General features: G+C 43.2%; 2 long non-coding RNA genes across 3 annotated transcripts in view; one reads left to right on the plus strand and one right to left on the minus strand.

Annotated features, from left to right (window-relative positions):
• Positions 1-10,493, minus strand: part of LOC133246569 (uncharacterized) — a 45,001-nt gene extending 34,508 nt beyond the window's left edge. Inside the window, exon 1 of the long non-coding RNA XR_009736074.1 lies at positions 10,071-10,493. This is a non-coding gene — a long non-coding RNA (uncharacterized LOC133246569). The remainder of the gene's footprint in view (positions 1-10,070) is intronic.
• Positions 10,494-14,013: 3,520 nt separating this feature from the next.
• The window catches only part of LOC133246582 (uncharacterized), a 185,192-nt gene continuing 184,072 nt past the window's right edge, over positions 14,014-15,133 (plus strand). Inside the window, exon 1 of one of the 2 annotated variants that reach the window (XR_009736082.1) lies at positions 14,014-14,483. This is a non-coding gene — a long non-coding RNA (uncharacterized LOC133246582). The remainder of the gene's footprint in view (positions 14,484-15,133) is intronic. The other variant, XR_009736081.1, reaches the window with a different exon arrangement.

Genomic DNA, 15,133 nt, shown 5'->3' on the forward strand with positions numbered 1-15,133 from the left:
GGTGGATTCACTTTTCCAAGACTATTGCTTTTACCTTTAAAATAAGGTGTTTGGAAATAATTAAAGAAAAAAAAAATGAGGGGGATGGGAGTGAGACCAAACTAATTGCACGTAATCTAAACAAAAGAAAAGTTAACATGTATAAGCTATGAAACCAAATCACAAGAATCGGATTTAATTTGCTTAGCTTAGAAATGTACATATAACCTCGAGATAAGTGGGAGGTTAAACCATGGGAAAAAATAGGTACAAATTATGAGATTCAACATATGAATGAATTGTGATTGTCCAGACGCCATGAAGGGCAGACCAAGCATTCACTTTATGATTGTGTATGCATTGGTCTGCGCTTAATAGCATTATCGGAAAACTAAAAAAAAAAAGGTTATGGATAATTAAGTTTGAAGAAAAAAAATACAAGGGGTTGATGTGGATAATGGTGTATATGTATTAAAATAAATACTAATAATGGATGGTTATAGAAGCAAACGTTATTAATCTCTCTCAAGGGTAGTAGTAAGAGGCACAAATTTTTCCTTGGTATGATATATAAAAGCTTTTATACATTCTCAGATGCATGTGTTTGTGCCTGAACTCTATAATAATGCATTTAAGAGGTTAAAGGGGCTGGCTAGGTCTTTTGTTAATTGCTTTTATCATATAAATAAGCTATGGAAATACATTACAATTGTGTTATCATTGGTTGCATTTATTTACAGCTTTATTTTAATTAAGCCTGCTGTACTTATCAAGGCAATAAACTAACTGTGGCTGGCGTTTATGCATAATAATGTGCTATGAAAATAAGATTAAAGAAGATGGTGATAGCAGAAACAATTTTCTCATTAGATTTTTTAGAACATATGCATTAAAAAAATCAGATCACCGGCCACTCTATTTCAATCCAGCACCATCACTGGGCCCTAAATATAATAATAACTATAACAATCATAATAGATGACAGAAGCAGCCCGACTTTAGGCTTCTAACAGACGGCTACAGTACTAATAACAATACACCATTGACTACTGAGGAATCAAAATAAGACTTGGAAGAGGGTGCTTCATCCTCTGAGAATTTAAAATGTTGCCACTGGCACAGTTTATGAAAATGTGAAAGTGCTTAATCTAAAGATAGTGTAACATTTCCCTTCCTTGGGCAGCAAAAAGCTGCACACTTTCAGAGTAAGCTTAGAAATTAAGAATCCTTAATGCCCAGGATATTTTGATTCGATTTTGTTTTATTATAGGCCCCAACTCCAAATCCTTAACTGATTAAGTGTAACTCAGTTTTTTAAAAAAACCTTTTGCATTCATATTTCCCTCCTGAACTCCTGCATCCCTCCTCAAGTGTTGTATCTGAAGCCAACTAACAATTTTGTGGAGATGGGAGACTGTAGACTTATTTTTTCTCCTTAGTGGCAAATAGAGGTTTAACTTGCAGTAATTAGGTGAGAACTAGCCAGGCATCTTACTATTATGATGCTTGTTAAAAAACGCTTCTTTTCTGCATCTGCATTTGAGTGTGTTCCCCTCCTCTCTTAATCTTCTTATGGAAATGAAGGCAAACGGCAGGGAACCTGCAGAGTCTTGGAGAATGTCCTTGTTAACTGGAATTTCTCAGCATTGCTAATTAGCAGAGTTTGACGACCACCAGTATTGGGGGGAAAGCTCTGTTTAACCACTCACAAACCATTCCGAGGAAGAGCAGACTAATTTTATTTTGTAATTAAAATCTGAAAAGGGTCCTATTTGACAGTTAGGGCTATGAGAGTTTTATCTCCCCGTGAAATAATTACTGCCTTGATAACTCAATTTTCTGAAAAATGTCAACTGTGGGTTCCAAAAGTTTTAATTTCATTATGTAAGGAAAAAAAGAGAGAAAAATAGAAGAAAATGTACAGAAAGAATTTCTAATTCTGGAACTGGTTAAATATATTAGGAGTTGGATTTGGCCAAATGAAGGGTTTTTTTTTCTCTTCTTCTTCTTCCTCTTTTAAATCATATTTCCTTCGAATCCTAACCTTCCAACCAGCTCCAGGGAAAGTGACCATAGCAGTGATCATACTGGAGTGAAAGAGATCATACCAGCAGTATGGGAAGTAAGAGGCGAATACAACTAAAAAGAGAAGTACGGCAACCCAAGGAAAGTTCCTGACTTTAAAAGACAAAAATAAAGGAGGATTTTCAGTGTTTGGGACAACGTTGGTGCAATCTGGTAAGATGAGATTTTATTGACATTTAGCTCCCAACGCAAGAAAAAAGAAAACTGAGAATTATAAAGAAAGGAAACTGGTATAAGTCAATTTTTAAAATGCTTCCTTCCCCCTTCTAAACTGGAAAAAACCTCAGTCACTCCAAACTGGATCATGCCACAAGACTTTCAAAATGATCAACACTTGAGTCTCCAAGATTTATCAAACAAACATAGGTAAATGAAGGTAAAGAAAGAAACGTATTAGAGGATTTTTTTCCTTAAAAAAAGCACCATATATTTCCCCAGAACATCAATACAAAATAGTCTGGAAAAAGTTAGAATACTGAAAGGAAGAGCAAAAATTAGAATAGAATTGTCTTGTTACCAAACTTCATTTGGTTTAGGAAATCCAAGAGGGGGATACTTCAATTTTTATAAAGCAATTTTCAAAATGATAGAAACTTTCACTTGTATTTCTCCCATTTTCTTCCTATTGGCAAAGTTGTCAGGTTTTGGAAGTGTGGAGGATTACTGACAACAACAGAAACAATAAATGTTTCTAGCTGATACAAAGGACTAGCATATACCTCTATCCCTTTTTATTTACTAAGGCATAGACATGCATGTGGATGCATGATAGAGTGACAATTTTAAATTGCTTAATCATATTTTTTTCTTCTTGTCTGTCCCTTCAGCACCTTGCATTTAATTTTCAGAAGTGGTATTACACATAACAAATGAATAAGGGGATAACAAATGCTATTTCAGTCCAGACCCAATTTCACCAAATAATTTCACTCAAGAGCTGTAAGGACCCTTGAAACCTAAGGAATGCAGGGCTACTCTGCTTTCAGTTCCTTTTTATACTCATTTCTTTCATCTAATTCCCACTGATGAAATAAATACATTTTAAAAAGAACTCAATAGTTATAAAACTAAATATATTTCTCCTTTCAAATTACAGCAACAGAGTTATATATAATCACTTGTGTATGTCTTTAGGGTTGTATACAATAATAATCATATTGCTTATAGTATGTATTTGTGTGTGTATATATATATATATATATATATATATATATATATATACACACACATCCCTGTATATTCCAGCTTAAATATTTTCTGGAAAATATTTAACACAATTTCACAATTTCATTTCTATTCCTGAATTATCAAGCAGTTTTAACATAGGATTCAGTCTCTGTACTGCAGCTATTGTGCAGGGAAAATTCAGTGTGGCCATTAAATAATCTAATTATTAAAATAGAAATTCTCTTTTTAAAAAGACAAACTGAAAACTTAAAGGCTGCCATTCTGGGGGAGAATGGATACAGGTATGTGTGTGGCTGAATCCCTTTGCTGTCCACCTGACACTATTACAACATTGTAAATCAGCTATATTCCAATACTACATAAAAAATTTAATTAAAAATAAGTAAATAGCTGCCACCAGTGGTTTTCATTTGCACTGAAAAAAAAAAGATCCTCTGATTTTGATATTAAATTTAGGAGAAGCAAATGAAAAATAAAAATCAGCATATAGATCGCCAAGAACTGCAAATGGCCCAAAAAACACATGGGCCTTTTCCCACCTCTAAATCATTGCTTGTGAGTCTAAATACGTATCTCCCTGATTGACCATACTATCTCATGCAACTAATCATACCAAAGGAACAGGGTTTCCTTAGAATCCTAATTTTCCAGCGACTAGGATTGTTGCCCCCATTTTGGGAAAAAGACGATTGTCTCAAATTTTCCAAATGTGATTATTTCAGTTGACTATGACCACAGCTTTTATGTGAAAAACAAATCTAAGTCCTCCTTAAAGTTTCTCTAGACCATATTAAATAACAGATAAGTAACACCAAAGTGTGGGCTGGGCTCCTCACAGCCTGCACCGGCAGCCCACCAAGCAGAGAGAACATCTTTCCCTTAGCCTGGTCCCTTCCAAGCCACAGTAGTGGGGTTTAATTTCCTTCCTTTTGGAGATCTCATGGTGCACACTGCTCCTGTGTTACCTGCAAAATCCCCTTTCCAGAAGTACAGTCAGGCATAATACAAATTCCCCAAGAGTGACAACTCAACAACCTCACAAGGCAGAGGTGTCTGACACCCCAAAAAGCAAGTTGGGGGAAGAAAGATCTGCTTAATTAAGGTATGTGTGAGGGACAGGAACACTATCAAAGGAAAAGGAATTAAGATTTTCACCTGTTTCCATGAAAATACACTGAAAGAAAACCATTAGAACCAACAAATAAACACCATACAATCACCATCAGCTCTAAACAAAACTGTTATCCACTTTTGCTCCAAGATTTGCAGCAACATCTAGCCCTGGAAAGCACTGTAAATGAAAGTGCACACCCATACTGGATGGACTGGCATCTTTAAGGCCTCCCCTCTACATCTGGAGTACTCTCCCCAAAGCTCTTCTGCTCTCAAAAGAAATGTCTGAAGAGTCTGCCTTCCCAGGGGCCCACTTCTGCTCAAGCCCTAGCACCCCTGCTTCCAGACCTGGCTCAGGCTCACATGAAGTTGGGCTTCCAAATCCATCCCAATGGAATTCTCAGATCGCTAGCCTGATAATCTTTAAAGGCTCCTTGGGAGCTGGGGCTCTGACTTTTATCTCCCCTCCCACACTTCTTTCCTTTTTGCAGGCTCTCCTTACTCCTTTTACCTCCCGCCCCACCCCTCTCCTTAATTTGAAGATCATTGACACGATAGGCTGTAATGAGTCCTTCAGAAACTGTTATGATCTACGGTGACAATCTCTGCACCTAATTCACAGATTATTGACAAGCACTGTGGGCTCAGTGGTGTCAAGTTGTACTTGTAGTTTCAACACCCTTCAGCAACCCACATAGCAGCTGGGCCCTGGATTAGGACCCACAGTCTGGCAGCACTTATCTGCCCACTGAGTGGTGGAGAGGTGAGTATCTGTCTATACCCCAGCTCCTGCCCAAGCTGGGCTGTACTTTCTCCCTGGTTCCCTGTCTGTCTCAGGGTTGGATCAAATGAACTTAAAGATCTTCAAAGTTTAAAGACAAAGTAAAAGAGCAAACAATAATAAATGAAGGTTCATCCTTATAATCTTGGTTTTAATAATCATTTTCTACACTCCCAAATAGCTACAAAACTCCAAGCCTCATATACTGGCTTTCAGAAGGAGGGTTTGTATTCACCAGGAAAGGTGTGAGAGACGGAGGGGAGAGGGGTCTGAGGACTTGGCACCCAGTGGGCCCAAAGCTAGGCTAGCCCATCCTCCTGGATCGCCCTCAGAAACGGACAAGATTGACTACTTACAAAGCAGGGGGCTCAGCCAACAGACGCGGGCACTGGCGTGGACACTGGGACAAGAGACCAAAAATGCCCGCCCCGCCCCTAAAGGGCACTTTGCTCCTGCAGAGAAAACGCAGCGGGTTGCCAGCGTTGCGGCTTTGCCTGCTACCACGGAGTCAGTTGCTGCCTCCTCCCTAGGCCCCAAAGATGCGAGGCTGCTTTCCTGCTTGCCAGCGTGGGGCGTGAGATTCCTGCAGGGGCTGAGGCCGCCTGAAACCACAGCAATGACACTGTGCTGGGAGAGCTGGGTGGTATTTCCAGGCCTAGGCCACCCACTTGTTCAGTTCTTTTTCCTAAACTTGGGGCTGTGCTTTCTCCCTGGGTCCTGGGAATCTGGGGGCTCATTGCTTGCCCTCTGGCAGCCAGGTGCAGCTCCTTCCCTAGACTTCTCCCAGTAGGTTGGGACCCCCGCGGGGCAGAGGTTGCGAGGGGGTAGGGGGGAGCAGGGCGCGCGCGCGTGTGTGTGTGTGTGTGTGTGAAATCTCGGCCTCTGCTTTTGCAAATTCTACATCACTTCGGAACAGCAAGCATATATCTAGCCCCTTTAGCTGGTCACCTCCAAGATTCTGGTCACCTCCAAGATTCTGCTGGTTTTGGCCTCCCTACGCCTTAGGCAGCCTTGGACCGCGGCTGTCAGAGCTCAGTTTGTCACCTTAAGGAGGTTGGCATGAAAGTTTGCCCAGACTTAATATTTCTGTAATGGGGACTAACTAGCCTTTCAGTGAAGCAAAGGGTGGGGGGGGGGGGAGGGGGGAGGGGAAAGTCTGCTTGCCTGTCTTTTCCATAGAATTCCAGGTAAAAACGGAATAAAAGCCTTGAATCTCTTTCTGCCACTGTTTCTGAACTCAAGTATTGAGAAACAGAAACCAAGATTTGATTCTGGAATCAGGGAGAGAAAACATCTCTCCTCTCACCCAACAGCAATTTCCCTGAAAACACAATCTCAGATCTGCTGACTGGGAGGTGAGAACAAAGGTAAGACCAACGTTAAAAACAACTTGTGTAGCCACAGTATTAAATCTTTTAAAAAGTAATTCTATTATGAAAATTAAGCTAGTTTCCTTCAAAAGGCAAACTTCAAGCAAGCAAGCAAGCCTTAAACTTCTTAAGGTTTTTATCTAAAAGTTAGAATTGTAAGTACAGCCCTCAAGAACCATATCACCAAACACCTTGCTGAGATCATGTGTGTTCATTTAGCACACACGTCGTTTCAGTTTGATCTTAAACACCTAAACAAATCCATGTTTCCCCACTGTTTTAAATTCAGAGAATGTGTCATTTTTATAGTTAATCTTTCTGAACGATTTCAAAGTGTACCTTTACCCTCACTCCCAAACCAAAGAAAAAGTCAAAGCTCTTTCTTACGTAGACAGGTAGTTTTTGAAAGTGTAAAAAAAAAATACTCCTTTTCCCCTAGGATGATTTGGATTCCTAGTCAACGAAAATGCTGAATTTCAAAAGAAAATACTCTTTACCGCCGGCACAGCTTTCCTGGAATCCTACAGCTCCGGGTGGGGGTGGAGGGTGGTGAAGAGAGAGGGAGAGGTATCAGGAACTTGTTTCTTAGAGAATACCTGGAATTTAAGCGCTAGCCGGAAAAGGAAAAGTTTGATCAAGATTGGTCTGGGGGAATGGAAACATTCAAAGAGACTGGCCTTTTAATTACACTCTGAAAATAAATTTTTAAAGGAGCAAGTTATTTCCTTTAGTCAGAGACTCTGTTACTACATGTGAAGGACCTCTTAGGGCAACAAGATGCTGTGGACAACATCAATACAGCACGCAACAGCATCTTCGGTTTGTTTTTTTTTAATGTGTACAGAACGGGAGAGGTAACTTTTGGTTGGTTCTCCACTGCTACAGAGGAAAATCCTCTTTCTCTCTCTCTCTTTTTAAAATCATGCTTCTGTACCTGTTTTACTCTCGCTGAATCTTTAAAGAGATTACCAAACCCAAACGGGGGACAGGATGTGGCTGCGGGATGTGAGGAGGGAGAATAGATTCGTCTTTTTTATTGAATTAAAATTGTGTTATCTCCTTTTAGTTTTTGTTGAATTAAACTTATATTATCTTTCAAAGATACAAGAACTTGTTTCCTGGTCCCATCTCCTTTTTGGACGGTAATAAAGCGTGTTATCTTTAACCCCAGAGCAAGGTTCTAGCGATTTCCAGGACTGGCGCTGCGCAGCTCCGACTGTGTCCAACAGGGGGCGCTGGGCTCGAACCTGCGCGGCGGCTCAGCGCCGCTTCACATCTGAGCCGGGTTCTAGCCCCTGAAGGCGAGAGCCGCTCACGGGGTCGAGTACAGAGCTTTAGTCTTCGTGGATAAAAAGAGATTAAAGGCTAAATTCTTTTTTGGGGTGTGTGTGTGCGCGCGTGCGTGTGTGTGTGTGTGTGTGTGTGTATGTGTGTGTGTGTGTGGCGGGGGTTTATCAATTTTAACCAACTACGAAAATGTAGAGCTTTTTATCCTTTGATGTTCTATATAAAGAGACTCCTATCGGTGGGGGAATTACATGGTTTCTGAGCCAACACTGCAGCTACAGTGTGAGGGAAATTATTTAATTAAAAATATATTTTTCCATCTGTTCACATGATCTTTTTAGAAGTACTTAAAAAGCTGACACTGATCTCTTTGGCCTGTTCACCCTGCCCCAAGTTTCAAATACTTTAGCTATTTCGAAGGCCCTTCTATTAATTTGAAGGGGGAAAAAAGAGACCCAAATATTTAAATCCCCCAAAACAGTTACTCCTCTGCATCCTTTTTTACCCATTTTCTTTCTTTAAATAGGGACTTTTATGTGATTGACACATTTCACGTTGCCTATTCTGCAAAGCCATGTATAAATGACAAGAAGTGACTCTAAAAAATTTTTTTTTGATGTTGGACTACATAACACCCAAGTGTAAGATGAAATCTAAATAAAATTGTAATCCACCCACCCCCACCCTAACTTAAAAAAAAAAAAACAAAACCTTCACCTGTATTTAAATAGCGTGTCTTTAATTACAGCAGTTGGGGATGCATGAGGCTGAAATGAAATTAGCAGTCATTACCAGTCCTTTAACTCTGTGGTGCTTTTGATCAGCACTAAATTAGCTTTCCAGTCCTAACAAAGACTCTACAGCAAGCAGTGGGCTGTAAATAAGACAGCGCGACCTGCCCTCAACACCTTTTCTCTTGTCAATCATAGTTCTATCATTCAGCCCAAGATTAACCTTTATCTACCAAATTTAGAAAAAAAAAAAGGAAAAAAGCAACGAAAGAAAGAAGAAAAAGAAAAAGGAGGCGGGAAGGAAAGCCCTCTTACCACCGCATGTCGAAATAACAGAGGTTCCTAAGAGACCCCTTAAAATTGTATTATAATGAACCTGTGTCAGAATCTGCAATTTCCAAATCTTCCCTCCTCACCCCAGCCCGCTGAATTTCTCCAGTGTAGTAAGAGAGTCAGAATGTTGTTCAGGTGGGAAAGAAATCTTTTCCCCCGAATTACTAATTGGGCATGGGCCACCCTCCATAAGTCAGTTTGCCATTAGCTTCTCCTTTTCTATTACTCTTAACAAAATTTTGGAAGAGGACGAATGAGGAAAATATACTGATAATTTTAAGGCACGTACATAAGTTTCCAGGATGAAAACAATTAATTTACACAAGTAGTCTACAGTTTCTAAGTCTGCGGGGAGTGGTGGGGGGGGGGCGGGGGGGGAGCCCACCAACGGTAACGACAAAACCCAGCTGCTTTTCTGTGTAGACTTGAGAAAGTAAAACGTTGGTTTAAATTGCCATTAGAGGGCACCAGAGAGCAAGCCCTATCACCCCTTCGCACAACTTCCCACAGAAGCCCTCCTAGCTTCCAGCTTCGCCATGCTCTGTAATTCCTTCTCTCAGGTAATATTTCCGGCTTATCCTGCCCTCTTGCTTTTCTAGCCTCCTCAGTGTCAATCTCTCATAAAGAACAAGGTGTCGCCATGTCCTTTTCCTTCTCTTTTCACACCCTTCCCCTCAGCCACCACCAAAATAGTAAGATGCCAGATAAAACAGCAGCAGCCCCTTAATGATATATACCTTTTGACGCAAATCACTCGTTCTACTCTGTGTAATCTAGGTATGGAGAAGGTTCTTTGTAGAGATGAAATGTTAGAATTTAATATTTTTGAAATGGAAGCCTGAATTGTTCATTTCTGCATTTCTCTCTGGGGGCTCACAGATTTCTTCATTTTCATAGAAAAGGAAACACACACCAGGGAAGGCAACTGATTATGTTCAGTGCTAAAACTGCTCAGAAGAGAATAAAATAATGTCATTTCATTTCTGCATTTGTTAAAGAAATCAAAATTAGTGTTTAATTCCAAAAGTTAACGCTTTCAGACTTAAATCTGTGTAAAATGACTGCCACACAGAGTGTATTTCCAGATCTCTTAAAGGTCAAAAAAAAAAAAAAAATAGAATGAGAGGAAGAGTGAGTTGGGGGGGGTGGGCGGAGAGGAGGGAGCTAGCAGTGAATGTCAAAGTTGGGTTGCAAGCTACTTACATGTCCATGCCAGATCAGGGTGTTGTCTTGTAGCAGTTTGATTGGCAGGTAAAAAAGCAAAAGAACGTGAGGGCTCCCTGAGCCTCTTGTCAGCCCAAGCTTGATCACTTCTCACCGGACAGAACGAGTTGAAGGAGCTTGCAATTCTCCTCTCGTCCTCCATCCAAGGCACCATGAATCCATTTCGGCTTTTCTTCCCCCCAGTCTCTCCATCAGCCTCCTGCCTTCACCCGCTTCGCCTTACACCAGCCTCCAAGACCTAGCCTAGCTTTGCCACTGCAATCCCCTGCAACAAGAAAAATCGTTTATGGCTTAAAACCCCAAATGGCTGATTTTTTAAAAGAGAGAGAGAGAGAGGGAGAGGGAGAGAGAGAGGAGAGAGAGGGTGAGGGGGAGAGAGAGGGGGAGCGAGAAGAATGCACCCAGAGAACAACAAAAAAGTCAGTTATCCTAACACTGCTCTATCCCCCCACCGTACAGAAGAAGAATAAAAAAAAAAGCTTTATGTTTTTTCAGTGGGTATTCAAAGATAATTTGATGCCATTGTTTCTGCTACAGATGGTTCTTTTAAATACAATAACACGGCTCTTTGTGCAGGCTACCCACAATAAAAATCGAAAGCGTTCCCCTGAATAACCATTTTGTTCTCTCTTGTATGGGGCCAACAAAAGATGCCGTGAGGTAATGGGTTCTGTTTATTGAAGCCATAGAATAGGGGTTTGATAAAGATTTTTTTAAAGCAGAAGACCTTGCAAGGTCGGGCTGATCTCTTCATATTTTTTATTAAAATATTTGTCCAATAGATTATTCCTTGGTGCAGCTGCAGGTTTCCTCCTCGATTCTTAATCAGCCCAAACATCTGTCTCTTTGAGGAAGCTTTAAAAAAAAATCTGCAATTGTATCAATGGTGCAGTAACCTTATCAAATCTTGAGTTTTTAGGCTCAGTGCAGGCAAAGGCAATGGAGTTTCAATTCTGTTTCGTTCTGATGGGGTGAGGTGGAGGGTTGGGGGAAGAGGAAACACACCAGCCCCAGACAGAGTAACTGTGGGGGGTGGGGGGGAAACAGGCTTTCCTCCCTGCCAACCCCCACCCCCTGTTGGCCATGCATAACTGCACAAGCCAGACACACAGATCACTGAGGACTTGAGATGTGTCTGCTGATCTCTGCAAGCTCCACCCGTGCGTGCATGTTGGACAGGGGTTAGGCATGTTTTCCTACTATGCTTCCCTTCTTCTCTAGGTAGATCTCCAATCACAGAAAACCTAGGATGGGATCCCAGGGGGAGGACTAGAACAAACTAGAGGTTAGTCTTTAGTACCCAAAGGGTCCTACTCTTGGCTCTCTTTCATTTACTATTAGTTAGCTTAGACTCATGGATTGCTATCCTGCAAGGGGACTGTTGGCCACAGCCCTCCTGCTACAGTGCCCCATGCCCTCAGGGTTCTTATAACCACCCTGCTTCCCCCTTGGTTCCACAGAGAACATCTGCTTCCCCTCACAGGGGGAGCCCTGACACCTAGACTCAGCTGAGGTCTGTATCAACTTTGAGCCCTGAACCCTAAGGCAATGAGGGTGCCGCAGGAGAAGTGCAGAAGATGGCTAAATTCCTCTACCTTTCTACAGGAATTAATGCCAGGGCTCTGTGGGCCTCCAATAGTCCAAAGTGACAGTAACCCACTTTCATGACTTCTGTTCTGTGTATTGTCACTTGTGGAAAGACAACAGTCTGGGGAAATGGCTTTAGTCTTAAAAACAAGTTTTCATTGGGTTCTCTTGCCCCCTTCATCATTCAGTCCTCCCTTTCTTCCCACAAACCATTCAAAATAAAAGATGAATACTCAAATGAATGTCTTGACAGAACTGATCTTAGCTTCTACTTTCCCTTTTGGAAACTGTAATGTTATTTGTTTACAACTGGTCTGAAATAATCTAATAAGGAATTCTTGGGGCTATTACTTAGACACTAATTAAAGCCTTTCCTGCAAAACTTGAAAAACACAAACAATAAAACAGAAAATTAAACAGTATTCCCCATGGCTGTTTCTCAAAAATTCATTTTGTGTCTCAGGATGAACACCTTAATATCAGTTTGAAAGGAATGAAAGTTAAGGCAATACTAAAAAGTTATGTACCTCTCTGCATGCTCTGGATCAAGAAAAATGTGCCTGTATAAGTGTATTTTGGTGAAGCAAGCAAGTGGAGAGTGTAAATCAAGAGCAACCTTTAATAGAATAGGCTGAGGAGTGTTACTTTCCTCACCAGGGGAAAGGTGTGTGTGTGGGGGGGGGCATTATGCAAAACTGAAAGTCAATAGTAGAAACACCTCCTCCAACTAAGGTGGAGTGGGAGAGGGCAAATGTAAAATGTTTATTCCAGGGTTTCATAACTTTGCACTACAAAAGTAATCCACTGAAATAAAGGAATGATCTCTTCCTGCTTCCCCTGTCCTATTTTTTTGAATGTCAAAATTTATAAAGGAGGTCCCAACCTGCTGAAAGCTATTTTCCTTTTCATAATGAACTGAAAGAAGATTCTGAACTGCTTGTCCTTTTTCCAACAAGGGAGGGGTTTGGGACTGAATGTGTCTGTAGGCTAGGAAGGCATCAGTGAGTACCCTGAGGTGTCTAAAGAGTGAGTAAACCTTACATATTTTATCAACTAATCTATTCAATCCCAGTCAAAAGGAAGTTTAAAATCTCTCAGGTGGCCTCACTCTCTCTCTGGTTAAGGATAGGAGGACAGTTTTGTAGGTAAGCCTCCAAAATTTGTCTAAAAAGCTGTAATGCAATTCATTCTATCTGACATGTGAGGAGACTTCAGCCTATGACTAAAATGTGGAGTGGGTGATGATGAAGGGAAAGTGACTAACTGCTTTAGTAGGTGAGGGAATCAAGAACCAGCTGCCTTCAATTGGAAAACTGCTTAAAAAAAAAAAAAAAAAAAAAGCAAAATAACCTTTCTGTATCCACAAACTAATTTGACTGGTCAGCTCCCCTCTCGTTGGAGCAAGCACACACCACAAAAACGACTCTTAAATTACAGGGCCGGCTTTCTGACGGGGGGAGGGGGTGGGGAATACGTGTGCACTATATAGGGGCGTTTATAGGTGCCTCTGAATCGGAAACTTCACTATTCAAAAGTGCTTTGGGGCCAAATGAGCTCTCCAACTCTACAAGCAGAAAGCCCTACTGGGGATATGTGGAGGGGGGATATTCCACCCCCACCACCAGACTAGGCTGCATTCAAAAAAGACTCAGATTGAGGGAGGGAGGGAGGAAAGGAAAGAAGAAAAAAAAAAAAAAGGAAGGAAGGGAAGGAAGAAAGGAGGAAAGAGGAGAGATTTTTTAGAAAGAGAGGATTTAATTGGACTTAGTGGCAGAGGGGATTAGCAAGAGGGGCACTTGGGACCTGGTTTTAAATTGGCGAGTGCTTTTTAGAAGAAAACACTGTACGCACGATCAGGGTCTGGGTGTTCCAGCGAACTGATGACCATACAAATCACGAGTTTCACAGGGATGACATAGTGTCATGCTTTAGCCATGAGCTATCGTGGAAACTAGCCTCCCTCTCGTAGGCAATCCATCATTCACTAACTGGCCGCTCCACCATTCCACACGGAAAGAAGTCGGACTCGGAGCCTCTGGCGCGGGCTGGGTCTGGGAACCCTCTGCGGGCGCGGGTGCGCGGGCGGGCGACCGAGTGCCGGCCAAGCGGGGCTCGGATGGGAGCGGCCCGCGCCAGATCCGAGGGTGATTGCCTCTCCAGCCTGCGGAGGGTACGGCCGCGAGTGCCTCCAAATCACTAGGGGACTCTGAACGTGTTGCTCCCGTCAACTCGCTCAACATGATTCATTTATTCACTTAGATAAACCACCACCGCCACACCAACCTGCCACTTGATGCGCACTTAAAAGGACAGGGGAGCGCGGGCCAGGCAGACCCTCCGCCGGACACGACTCGGGGAGAAACGTGTTTTAAAATCCAAGCTCTTGAGCTTCTAACCAGGGAGCGCGCGCGAGTGTGTGAAGAGGCTGGGAACCTCGGTTTTCAGAGACTCGAGAATAAACTTCTCGCCCCCCTCTCCTCCCGAGGACAGTCGGGACTGTGGGTGATCGAGTCTCATTGGGTCGGGTCGGCCTTCTAAGTTGGCGGGGCCCTGCGGGACCGGTCTGCTTGACCCGACCGCGCTCGCATTGGAGAGCCGAGGCTCGATCGGTCTGCCGGGCTGCATAACCCCCGCCCCGCAGCAGCGGCGTCCCTCGCGCGCCGCCGCGTTTCCCGCGCTCTCGGCCCGTACTTCCCGGCGCGGCCTACAAGGCCCCGCGCGGCCCCGCCTCCGGGTCCCGCTCGGTCTCCGGCTGCGAGAGGGAAGGCGGAGGTTATCCGCCGAGGGACAAGCGGCGCGGACCGAGTAAGTGGAAGCTTGAGTCCCGGGTCGCCTGCAGGCCTGCTTTCCAGGCCACCCTTTCCCACTCTGGTCGCCCCGAGGCGCGAACGGGCGCGCCTGCCTCCCGGACTCTAGACTCAAGTGTGTTGAGACTCGCTCGTATACTCGAGTGCACTGTATGGTGGGTTTGGTTCTATTCCCACTACGCCGCGTGTGGAGGCCGAGCCCGGCACAGCCCAGGAAGAGTGGAGAGCGTGGTGTCCTCCCCGGGGCTGGGTTGTGGGCATCTCGACGGCTCGAGGGATTCAGGGACGTTTAGTCGGGAGAGGAGGGCAGACCCTCCCAGGGGAGGCGGCTCGCGGGTCCGCGGCCACTACTTGGGAGGCCCAGGTGAGAAGCCGAGGCTGCAGGCTCCAAGGCGGCCTCTTTCCTCGCTGGTCACATGCGAGGCGTGGTCTTCCTCCCCACTAGTGTTCAAACTTCTGGAACTCTCTGAGGATCCCCCAGTCTTTGTTTTACGTTAAGAAGGGACTAAGAAGGATGTGTTTTTGTAATTAAGAGGCAAGTTGGGAGGTAGGAGTAAGGCCTGTGAGTAGCATTCATCAATGGCCTCCTTAAACTTTCTTGAGATACATGAAATTATTCATGCAATCGTATGTTCTATGTTTATGTGT

Source organism: Bos javanicus, chromosome 1 (assembly GCF_032452875.1).
Source record: "Bos javanicus breed banteng chromosome 1, ARS-OSU_banteng_1.0, whole genome shotgun sequence".
NCBI lineage: Eukaryota > Metazoa > Chordata > Mammalia > Artiodactyla > Bovidae > Bos > Bos javanicus.